We start from the raw sequence: 12,938 nt of genomic DNA on the forward strand, positions 1-12,938 counted from the left end.
TCCCTTTCAGTTTAAATAACCAGCATACAATTACTAAAACACTGTTCAGAACTTCACAGTATATATTTCATAGCCCATCCTTAATCTTGATTTCATCTTCTTTCCTACTCTCACTTTCCTTGGGTCCTAATTTTTTTTTTCACTTGAATTTTATTTTAATGTATAGGTTTCTTACTCCAAAAGCCCCTTCTACCACCTCTGTAATATGATGAGGTATAAAGAGACCCTTAAGATCCGTTAATACCATGGTTATTCATTAACTCAGTCCCCAGTTACAAGGCTGTAAATGGAAGCAAAGTGCCTCCCCATAAGTTTAGAGAATCATTCCTAAATAGTTTAGAGCAGACAGACTTAGCCTAGGGTTTGCAATACAGGGAAAAACACACGTAAGTTTTGAAAAGGGTCCCAGACCCAGCCTGTCGCCCTACTGACCACACTGAAATTAATTTTTCCGGTAGTAATGGATATTATGTTCATTTGTTTATGGAATGAAAAAGTCCCAACATATGAATAAAATCCTGGGCGATGTGAGGAAGTCAACATGGGGTGGAAATATTTGGTGTTGACTTTTTCTATTCAGATGAGACCTAAAAAGCACAACAACTCTGACAACTGAGAAAATTATGAGACAGCATTTGACTAAGTTTGACATTAATGAATCATCTACAGTCTGCAACTGCACAGCATCAGCAGGAACATCACTTCCGTCAGCTACTCTCAGAGTAGACGTTGGAGGAGATTTAGACTAAACTCCGAAGGAAGCTAGGAAAATTCCTATGACTTCTCATGACCTGGAAGAAGGCTTTTTGTCCCCTCTTTTGTATGCAAAAGTACAGAGAGGGCACACTTCTAACTGGCAAGTTCTCACAGTTCCATTAGGATGGAAACTCCTTAAGAATAAGATTCTATAGTATAAGAGAAATAAATCCTATATTTATATCTTGTCTTTCCTGGGGGGAAATATCTGTATAACATAGAAATACCAAGATCCAGGCTTCTCATAGTGTACGAAGAGGAACAACCTTCAGCATCCTAAAATTCCAAAAAATAAAATAATTTGGACAGTTTCCCGGAATTGATTATAATGGGCTCTGAACTGTATATGATATTACAGTATAAGTTCTTAATTGTTCACTAAACTGAATCCAAAAAGATGAAAACAGTCCATGGGTAATCCTCTAAACTTGAGACTCCCTCTGCTTCTGACACACAGCCATTTAACAAAAATTACCTATAATGGTGGAGAGAAGCACGGGGGTGGAGAAGTCCAGAGACCGGCTGTTCAGCCTCCAGGCCCACCTCTCTGCACTCTGCTTCTGTGATTTGCCCGAACTAACCCTTGTTGTCAGATGCTTTCCGTTACCTAGTTTAATCCTCCCCACAATTCCTGGAGGTGAGAATTAGCACTGTAATGTTACAGGTGAAGAAAGTGGGGCTCAGAGGGCAGAAGAAACTTCCTTGGGTTCCCACAGCTAGGAGATGGTAAAGCCCAGATCTGAACTGGCCGGTTGCCAGAGTCCCCACTCCCCCAGTGAGTGGGGTTGGGACTGCAGTGATGCCCCAGGGCTTCCAGAAGCATAGAGACCACCAGTGAAGCAGGCACCGGGATGCTCATCTCTCTCTACAATTGGCCCCACAGCCACAGAGCAAGCATTCCTGTCCATTTTGTTCATGCCTCTGTCTCTTCCAGCCCAGCCATCAAACAACCACATCCGCTGGATCTCCGATGTGAGGGGTGGACCCCTCTGCCCCGTCTAATTGTGTGCGACATCTGCCTACGCAGCTCTGAGCCTCAGTGTGTGAAGAAGCACTTGAGAGACTACAAAGGACTGCTCCAAACGAGGGTTTATGTTTAAAAGGACACTTACTGCACCCTTTCTCGAACTCCCTAAGTTCCTTAGCTTGTGGGGGTTCTGAACCTCACTGCCCTGTCCTATCCTGATAAGCGCTGCTGACTCCTGTAGAAATATCCGCCTCGCGGGTAAATATTTAACAGGCTGCTCTGGCCTGAATGCTGCCCCGATCGTGCTGAACAAACAAAGTCAAGTGCCATGAAATAAAAAAGCTGTTATGATTTTAAAGGGTGCAGGACAGAGAGGGCTGGCCTGGTGATCTCTAATTATTTAATATTCACGAATCAAAAACTATTGGGTGGGGCACATACAATGAAAAGCTCAGCCTGTGCGGAGATTGCCAGGCTCCCTGATCGCTTCCCGGGAATGCAGGGCGGGCTGGAGAGAAGGCAGGGCTGGACAGACTGGCTCCTTGGCGGGCGGGGAGGGCCAGGGAGGGGCGGGGAGGGCCAGGGAGAGCAGAGGGTGGAAGGGACCACTGCTGTGGATTCTTCTGATCTCCAGACCCATGAAGGGAGGAAGCAGGGTCAAAAGTGAGGAAAAGTCAACCAGAGTGGCGAGGTCTCAGACTGAGACTGATAAGACGAAGGGGTAGGGACTGTTTTGATGAGAAAGCACCTTCTCTTTATGGACTGAAATGACAAGTGAAATTCAGCCATTATTTCTCAGACCTGAAACTGAATCCGTAGATATAAATCAGAAGGACACAAGGCCAGAGTCTGAGAAACCTTCCAACAATGGAGTTAAACAGACCAAAAGGTAGCCAGAAAAACACTTCCAGTCCGATTCACTGGAACTAAAACTCAAATGTAAGAATTGTCTGTGTTCACTGTATTGATGCGGTTGTTTTCCATGCAAATACAGCTAACAGAGCCCTTTGGGAGCCGGGCTCTGTCTGCAAATATTCAGAGCACTTCTACGATTGAAGATTTGACTTGGCTATGGTGCAACAGCATGAGGGAAATATTTTTGAGAAACTGACATGGAAAAACGCAGGGAGTCAGCCTGTCTGAAGGCCTCACTTGGGACAACGGGGTTTGATTTTAACCCACTGTGGAATGGCAACTCCCTCCTCTCTGTGTGGGATTTTACCTCACTGGCCAAATAAAATGAGCAAAACATGACTTGGCACTGGAGAAAACCAGAAGGGCCAGTGATTTTCAATTATAATTCTTGTTTCCGCCAAGTTCGGTCTGTTTGGGTCTACTCAATTTTCTCATCAGTGCTGTGGGATACTACCACTCTCAAAAAGGCCTATCTCTCTCAAGGGACAAAGCAACAATGAGAATTACAGTAATATGAAGCGAGCACCAAGCAAGCACTCTATGAGAGACTTTATTCTAAAATGTCTCCTGCTTGTGCAAGCTACGGTCAAGGGTTATGTCAAGGCTCTGTCAGAGACACTGGGATCAGTGTTACCATCCTGCTTTGCCTCCGAATCGGGTTGCGGGTTCTGGGTTCTGGGTTCCGAGGGAGAGGAAGATGACCTGGTTGCCTCTGCCACTGAACGATTCAGGGGAGTGTTGGAGGGTGAGGCACTGACAGGGGGAACTCCCAGGATGGTTGATGGACTCCAGTTGCCACGAGTCCCCAGGTTAAGACACATCCGTAGGAAAAGTGAACTCTCAGTTCAGCTCAACATACACTACCTGTATGCCCAACTCTGTGTATGGACTTCAGCTTCCTGTTCTGGATCCATACTAGGGCACCCCTGCTAATTCCCTCCAAGGTAGAAGAATGCCAGGGCCCTCAGGAATCTGGGGTACTCTATAATGTCAGAGTATGTTTCCTGGTGGCCTGCCAGGAGAGCCATTACAGCAAAACACAAGTCACTGTTATTTACTGAGGATCTGCTTTGCCAGGCCCTCTACTAGGCATTTCATTATCTCTAAACTCATAACAACTTGGCCAAGTAGACCTAAGTAGTCCAACTTACAGAAGGGGACACCGAGGTTCTAAAGATCTGAGTATCTTTCCAAGGTCACCCAGCAAGTAAGCTGCAGAGAGGGGCTTGAAACCCAGTCTTCTTGGTTCCAAGGTCTACATCCTTTTTTGTCAGAAAGACAGTGTGAAAAATTTAAAATTCTACCCCCGCTATGTCCTGAAGCAGAGGTATATGTGGCTGATATTATCCTCAGAAAAGCTTAGATCCATAAAACTCATCTCATTTGTCCTTGTCTTAAGATACATGTTATAACAAGTTAACTTATACGATAAAGAAAAAAAGTCCTATCTAGCCTCTTAAAACCCAGAAGTGCACAGATAGTACATTAAGGAGAGACTCTGATTTGTTTGTTTCCCCCAACTGCATTTTCTTTGTGCTAGTAAAGCATTTTCTAGAGCTGTTGTCAGCCCTTGTCTCATTTCATAGATTCAACCTTGAGCCATCTCAAGAGTCTCTTGATACCTTAGTTAAACAAAACCAGGGTCTAATTCAAAATCGAAAAATCTCAATGAGTATAACAGGAGAAACAAAATAAGAGCTTACAGTGACAAGTTAAGCTTACAAGCAGAAGAAAAACTGGGGAGTCAAACTGGGTGAGGGGTTCACTAGGAACCAATGGAGCCTGGCCATACTGCATCTGTGATTAACCCAGTATTTCCATTAAATATGCTTCATGGTATATTGGCAGGCCTTTACCACAGTACTGGATCCCACTCTGTGTTTCCCATTTTTAGAGGGACACATGAAAATGGAAATGTCCTGACACCATGATAAATATGATTATACACTGAGGAAATGTTCCTCTGGAGCAAAGTCTAAAAAGAAGCTGAAAGTGTTGAAATTACTTAGCAAGTTATGGAATTATTAAATAGAGTGACTTAAAAATGTGAAGACAGAGGCACCAGGGTGGCTCAGTGGGTTAAGCCTCTGCCTTTGGCTCAGATCATGACCCCCGGGTCCTGGAATCAAGCCCTGTGTCGGTTTCTCCCTGCTCAACGGACAGCCTGCTTCTCCTTCTCCCTCTGCCTGCTGCTCTGCCTACTCGTACTCTCTCTCTCTCTCAAATAAATAAATAAAATCTTTAAAAAAAAACGTGAAGACATACTCTAAGGACCTTTTGAATCAGCTGTTCCTTGCTTACGCACAGTATACATGAAGAGTTTAAAATATGAAGGATTTCATTGGTACAGTGAGTGATGGGGCAGGAATAACAGTTCCATTTAAGAAGCACTAGGTATGAGGCACTATGCTAAGCCCCTCCTGTATGATACCATCTCTGCTTCATACCAACCTGCAACAGAGGTGTTATCCCATTTTACAGATGGGAAGGATGGAGCTCAGAGAAGCTAGAGAACCTCTCCAAGGTCACGCAGGTAAATGGCAGAGAGGCATCTAAATCCAGGAGACTCAGACCTAAATCTACCCACCAGCACCCCACTTTCTGATTTCTGACACAAAAAGCTATCAGCAGACCTGACGTCTGGTTCCACGTGCATCAGGTTCACGGACTCCTTGTGGCTTGTGTAGTTCAGGCTGAGCCACGGAGGCTGTTTCCAGGGACGTTTATTAAACTGATTTAGGTACCTGAACTGAAATCATTCCTTTTTCATTCTAGGCAAATGAACCCCAGGAAACCCAGAAGAACTCTGCGGGCCAGAGACCTGATGGGCAACTCCCAGCAGACAGGAGGTGGCATGCAAGCAAGAAAGCCTGATGTTTGAAAAAAACACAAGAGATGGGAATATTGTAACTGCAAACAGAATATGTCTCACGACATGAACGCTAACCAAGTTTTTGCTCAGAAATGTGTTTTTTAAGTCTGTTAACATCTTAAAAAAAACCTTCAAGGGATGGTAATCTTAACAGATGTCCACCATCAGGATTCTGTTAGCATGTGGAAAAGCATTTAAAGTAAATCCCCCGAAACAACAATGGACTTAGCAGATGTTCTAGTAAGGTTTGGGATGAACCACTTACGACGAAGCTTGGCTACACTAGATGTGAGCAGGCGAAGCAACAGAGAAGCTGTTCCCCTCTGGTTGCCTTTTGATCCCTGGCCTATGATCTGCAGTTGATTCCACCACAATTTCTTTACGAAACGGAACTATTTTCAAATATCAGGCATTGGGACTAGTACATTTACTACCGGTTTGTTAGAAATGTACAACTCCGAGGCCCCGGTGAATGGCTGTATCCCTCTGCTATTATCCAGGTACAGTTACTTTCATAACATATTTACTGGGGAAAGAAAATCAATACATAGATATATCAAACTGTCACATTGTATGCTTTGACTATCTTACAAATTTGTCAGTTATACTTCAATAAAGCCAATAAAAAAATCAATGCATATTGTAGTTACCCTCAGCTACATGCACAAGTGTTTTTATACCTCCTTCCTCACTGCACACTGGTTTTAATGGTCAAAGGAAATGCAGAGAATGAGGGGAAAAAAATACCTTTGCCTGTCTAGGGCAGAGAAGGGTATCTACCTGATTCCTGGTTACTGTTACTTACTAGAGCCTCAGGCACACAAAGGCAACTTCATGCACACATTACTGGCCTCTGAGCTCCAGGAGCTAATCTGTAGAAAGCGGCAGTTGGGCTGGTGCACACAAAAACAAGTAAAGGTATCAGAAGATGAGATTAGCCAGGGTGCTAGCACAGAACACTTGATGTTTCCAAAGTGCTTTTCCCCCCTTTACAATGGCCTTACAAAGTAGGCAGCAAGTCTTACTATATACGTTGTAGATATGAGAAGACGGAGGCTTGAGATGGACACTTGCCCAAGGTGTCACTGGAAACAGTGAAACTGGGTTTACCATCTTTTCTCTGCACTAGTAGTTTTCATGACTGTGTGAGAATAACCTGGGGAACCTGTTAAAAACTCAAGAAACCCAGGCACCACCCCAGAGAAGCCTGCTCATTTGGTTTGAGATGGGACCTTCAAATCTGCATTTTAAGAGGTTCCTTAGTGATATAAAATCAATGCACATAAATCAGTTGCATTTATTTACACCAACAACAAGACAGAAGAAAGAGAAATTAAGGAGTCAATCCCATTTACAATTGCACCCCAAACCATAAGATCCCTAGGAATAATCCTAACCAAAGAGGCAAAGAATCTATACTCAGAAAGCTATAAAGTACTCATTAAAGAAATTAAGGAAGACATAAAGAAATGGAAAAATATGCCATGCTCATGGATTGGAAGAACAAATATTGTGAAAATGCCTATGCTACCTAAAGCAATCTACACATTTAATGCAATCCCTATCAAAATCCCATCCATTTTTTTTTCAAAGAAATGGAACAAATAATCCTAAAATTTATATGGAACCAGAAAAGACCTCGAATAGCCAGAGGAATGTTGAAAAAAAAAAAAAAAAGAGCCAAAGTTGGTGATATCACAAGTCCAAACTTCAAGCTCTGTTACAAAGCTGTCATCATCAAGACAGTATGGTACTGGCACAAAAACAAACACGTAGATCAATGGAACAGAATAGAGAGCCCAGAAATAGACCCTCAACTCTATGGTCAACTAATCTTCGACAAAGCAGGAAAGAATGTCCAATGGAAAAAAGACAGCCTCTTCAACAAACGGTGTTGGGAAAATTGGACAGCCACATGCAGAAAAATAAAACTGGACCATTTCCTTACACCACACATGAAAACAGACTCCAAGTGGATGAAGGACCTCAGTGTGAGAAAGGAATCCATCAAAATCCTTGAGGAGAATACGGGCAACAACCTCTTTGACCTCAGCTGCAGCAACATCTTCCTAGGAATATCGCCAAAGGCAAGGGAAACAAGGGCAAAGATGAACTATTGGGACTTCATCAAGATCAAAAGCCTTTGCACAGCAAAGGAAACAGTTAACAAAACCAAAAGACAACTGACGGAATGGGAGAAGATATTTGCAAATGGCATAGCAGATAAAGGGCTAGTATCCAAAATCTATAAAGAGCTTATCAAACTCAACATCCAAAGAACAAATAATCCAATCAAGAAATAGGCAGAGGACATGAACAGACATTTCTACAAAGAAGACATCCAGATGGCCAAGAGACACATGAAAAAGTGCTCCACATCACTCGGCATCAGGGAAATACAAATCAAAACCACAATGAGATACCACCTCACACCAGTCAGAATGGCTAAAATTAACAAGTCAGGAAATGACAGATGCTGGCAAGGATGCGGAGAAAGGGGAACGCTCCTACACTGTTGGTAGGAATGCAAGCTGGTGCAACCACTCTGGAAAACAGCACTGAGGTTCCTCAAAAAGTTGAAAATAGAGCTACCCTATGACCCACCAATTGCACTACTGGGTATTTATCCTAAAGATACAAATGTAGTGATCCGAACGGGCACATGCACCTGAGTGTTTCTAGCAGCAATGTCTACAAGAGCCAAACGATGGAAAGAACCTAGATGTCCATCAATAGATGAATGGATAAAGAAGATGTGGTATATATATACAATGGAATACTATGCAGCCATCAAAATAAATGAAATCTTGCCATTTGGGATGGCGTGGATGGAACTAGAGGGTATTATGCTTAGTGAAATAAGTCAATCAGAGAAAAACAATTATTATATGCTCTCCCTGATATGAGGAAGTTGAGAGGCAACGTGGGGGCTTGGGTGGTAGGAAAAGAATAAATGAAACAAGATGGGATCAGGAGGGAGACAAACCGTAAGAGACTCTTAATCTTACAAAACAAAGTGAGGTTTGCTGGGGAAGGGGGGAAGGGAGAGGGTGGTGGGGTTATGGACATTGGGGTATGTGCTATGGTGAGTACTGTGAAGTGTGTAAACCTGGCGATTCACAGACCTGTACCCCTGGGGCTAATAATACATTATATGTTAATAAAAAATTAAAAGATCTAATAAAAAATAAAAAAGTAAATGACCAAAAAAAAAAAAGGAGGTTCCCTAGAGGATGTAGGTGCCGGTGGTCCTCACCCCATTGCTCTGCACCTCAGGCTGAGGGTGCACACCCAGGACTGGGAATGGGGAAACGTGTGGGAAAGACAAATCTGCCTCCCATCTCTGGGGCATTAGGTCACTGACAATTTGAAAGGCACTTGGATAAGAAGGTGAAGAAAACACAGATGTGCTCTGATGGACTAAGGTCTGGTATGGGAGTATAAGATACTTATAGAAACAACTAGAAAGAGGGCGATTACCACTGAGTTGATTTGTGGGCAAAAGGCAGTGTGGTTACACGCGGATAACCAGAAGCCCAGGCGAGGGAGCAGTCAAATCAAGACCGGGGGCCGAAATAGGGAGGTCGCAGATTCTACTTCAAAAGGCAAGGCACTGCCTCAAGGGCTGGGGACTCTGTGGGCAGCAGCCCATGACTCCCGGAGCACAGTAAGCAGCTTTTGCCCCCATGAGAAAAGCATCTGTGACACTTCAGCCTGCCCAGGTGAGCTACGGGTGAAAGGGCATCTGCCAGGAGAGTGAGTGAGAATATACAACGGTAGATCCTGACGCACGCCAGCGGTGACCTGGGCAGGAAAGAAAATCTGAGGTTAGAAAAGGAGTTCTGCGGACACCTGGGTGGCGTGGTAGGTTAAGCATCTGCCTTCAGCTCAGATCATGATCCCGGGGTCTTGGGATTGAGCCCTGCATCGGGCTTTTTGCTCAGAGAGTAGTCTGCTTCTCCCGTTTCCTCTGCCTGCAGTTTCCCCTGCCTGTGCTCAATCTCTCTCTGACAAATAAACTGGATGGCTCAGTTGGTTGAGCAGCTGCCTTCGGCTCAGGTCATGATCCTGGCATCCTGGGATCGAGTCCCGCATCGGGCTCCTTGCTTGGCAGGGAGCCTGCTTCTCCCTCTGCCTCGGCCTGCCACTCTGTCTGCCTATGCTTGCTCTCGCTTCTCTCTCTATGACAAATAAATAAATAAAATCTTTAAAAATAAAATAAAATAAAATCTTAAAAAAAAAAAAAAGAAAAGAAAAGAAGTTCTGTTCAGTGAGAGAGTGAGAGATATCCTGGGGAGAACAGTCTGAAGCTGGAGACCAAATCTCAGGCAGTCTCGATGCTTAACGCAGCATCTGACAACTTCCAAATTTATACTCTAGCTCAGTCCTTCCCTCCACTTGGGACTCAGAGAGCCGACTGCCTGCTGGCTGCCTCCCCTGGACGTCTAAAGTGTGCTTCCGACCTAACCTGCTCACAAGCAGAGCCTGCCTGCAAAACCTCGGGCTCGCCCCGCGGCCGCCAGTGCCAGCCCTAACCTCCTGCTTCCTGCTTCCTCAGTCATGCCGGGCTCTCCTCTCTCACACGCCGCAGTCAGTCAGCCTTGTCCCGTCTCCTGTAACTTCTCATCCGGATTCCTGCCTCCACGGACAGGCCGGGACTATCCCACCTCAGACCGCTGGCCCAGTCCTTCTGTTCCTCGCTCGGCCTGGAACATTCTTCCCGGCCATGTAGGGGGCTTCTGCCTGACCTGCCTTAGGTCCTCCTCAGATCTCACAAATTCCTGAAGCAGCTGCTTGTAACAACCCACCTACAACCCAGGGATCCCCTCATCTCTGGTCTACTTTTTGTACGGCATATGTGTCCAGAAGTCACTCTACATATGGTATCTGTTCCTTGTCTCCCCCAACACCCTTCACTAGAATGGGGACCTCTGTCTGTTTTGGTCACTACTGCAACACCAGAAACAGGAACAATGCCAAGTTCATAGTAAGCACTCAATAAATAGTTGTGGTATTAAAGTCAAATGAATGTAGGGAAAAGTACGGGGGTCAAATTTCCAAAATGGACATTAGAAGGCATGTATACATCTTTTCTGGAACAGTCATTGTGAAAGGGCCCAGGACAGGGGTCAGCAAACTCCGTCAGCAAAGGGCCAGGCAGTAACTGGTGTCGGCTCTGTAGCCACAATGTCTCTGTCGCAACTGCCCAGCTCTGATGCCGTGGCATGAAAGCAGCCACAGACAATACGTAAACGGGTGACGCACCGGGTGCCAATGGAATTATTTACGGATGCTGAAATGTGGATTTCATACAATTTTTACAAATTTTTAAGTTGTTTTTCTAGTCATTTAAGAAATGTGAAACATCACTCTCAGCTCGTGGGCTGAACAAAGTTGGCTGTAGTTTGTGGGCTCTTGATCTAGGATCAAAGGATCGTTTGCTAATTCGAGGGATGCCGAGGATGGGGATGTATCCAGGAAGAAAGAGAGGCAAAAAGACCCGGAGTAGGCTGGCAAAAATGAAAAGTAGTCCCATTGGTCAAACCCCTTATAGACCATATTCGACCAGCCTGGCAACCGCAAGCATTCGTCTTCTTCGGGCATGGGTGAGCTGAGCGGTAGGCACGTCGAGGCCCCTCGTGGACTGTGGGAGTTCTCATACTGATACTGGATTGGAGCTGTGCAAGAGAGGTATTTATAGCATCTCAAATGAAGCTTGAGGCGTTTTCTGGTGCTTTCTCCTTCTATGCTAGGTGAAAAAGCTGCCTACAAAAGCCTTCCTCCCACCCAAAATACTAGCTGTTAGTTGGTGACTGATCTTCAGAAATATTAAGATGAATCATATATGCTCTTTTCACAGTGCAAAAAGAGATAATTTTAAAACTCAGAAAATGTCACTTTGGGTAGTCACACACCATACAATTAGAAAAGCTGCCCAGCCTGAAAATTGTAAATAAATAAAATCCTGTTCTTGCATGGAAACAGTTTTCCTCATTTAGATTCCGATGCTTGTCTTGGGACTTGCCTCCAAGATTGGCTGGTGTTAAAACGTGTTCAGTCCCATAATCTGATGATGGAAGGCGGCCTTTGTTCTCCACCCCTCTTCCCTGGGGCCCTCCCTGGCTAACCCTGCTGTTCTTGGTAACCCAGGGCACTCAACTCTGTCTTTCTCAAGCTGCGGCTCTTCTCACCTAGAGGCAGCTTGGGGCCTTCCTGTCTCTCCTGCTCTGGGTTGGCCTAAGAGGCGCCAGCTGACGGCGGGCTCAGCCTGGACCCAAGCACTGGGAAAGGAATCGCGTGTTTCTTTCTTTTTCCTGCTTCGAGAAACAGGTATTTTTGTCTTTGATCCCTGAGCTCTGTTTTCTTTCTCTTGTTACTAAACAGTTCACTCCCTATCTCCTCCGGGCCCCTCCCTTGCCCTTTTTTGCAACTTCATCATTTTTCTGCACTGCACCGTTTGGCACAGGAGAGGAAGGGAACCACATCAAATAAAGGAATGCAACCACAAAAGCTGCCTTGAGAAGCGAGGCCTGAATTTTTTTTTTTTTTTTTTTGTCAATTTACCGTTTTTGGACTTGTTCTCCCATAATCAAATCCTCCCTATCGTGTTAACAATGTGGTAGTGTGTCAATACATTGGAATTTTGCTTCAATCAGCAACCCAGAGCTTAATAGGAAAATGAAGCAACAAAATGCTGGTCTTACTGTTAACCTTAGGCCAGGCCTGTACTTAGGATAGGGATGTTGGCTTCTTGATGGTATGCGGGCCAAACCTTCAGCGTTCTGTGAGGAGCTCATAGCAGAAGCCTAAGGCAGTATCTTGGGCATTACTTAGGCACGCTTCCCACATGACAAGAGGGACAATCACTCCAAGGACACTGACTGAAGCATGAAGCACACCAAATTCTAGTAAGCTAGAAAAACTTTAGCCTGAATTCACCTGCAGAAATTAAAAAAAAAACAAAAACACACACACATTTGGGGAGGAGCAGACTGGGTAAACAAAATGGGCGATAACTTAGCAATACAAAGTAACAATATATTCAGTATGAATGAATGAATGAATGAATGACATGTTCAGCTTAGTGACAGCCATTCCTGGGTCCGGTTCTGTGACGCTCATTAAGTCTACAGTTTTCACAAAAGGGCTGTAAAGTTAAAGTATTGCTTTGTTGTTGTTCTAAATTTAGACTATGTGTTCAACACATAAACCATTTAGGTACAACAATAAGGTGCCACAATTCCAAAAATTTTGGAAGTCACATTCCATTTCCTCGGGATATATGTGTTAGAATTAATGTTTAACAACAGCTGGTTAATAATATTCATCATAAATGAAAATACCAGTTATAGAAGTTGAACATTTTTCTGTGATAGCTTTATCTTTTGTGACTAAGTTGGTAAACTAAACTGTCCATAACATGAAGGT

General features: G+C 44.3%; 1 protein-coding gene across 3 annotated transcripts in view; it reads right to left on the reverse strand.

Moving 5' to 3' along the window:
- BABAM2 (BRISC and BRCA1 A complex member 2) overlaps window positions 1-12,938 on the reverse strand; it is a 406,214-nt gene that overhangs the window by 86,586 nt on the left and 306,690 nt on the right. The window lies entirely within an intron of this gene.

Source organism: Neovison vison, chromosome 8, assembly GCF_020171115.1.
Source record: "Neovison vison isolate M4711 chromosome 8, ASM_NN_V1, whole genome shotgun sequence".
NCBI lineage: Eukaryota > Metazoa > Chordata > Mammalia > Carnivora > Mustelidae > Neogale > Neogale vison.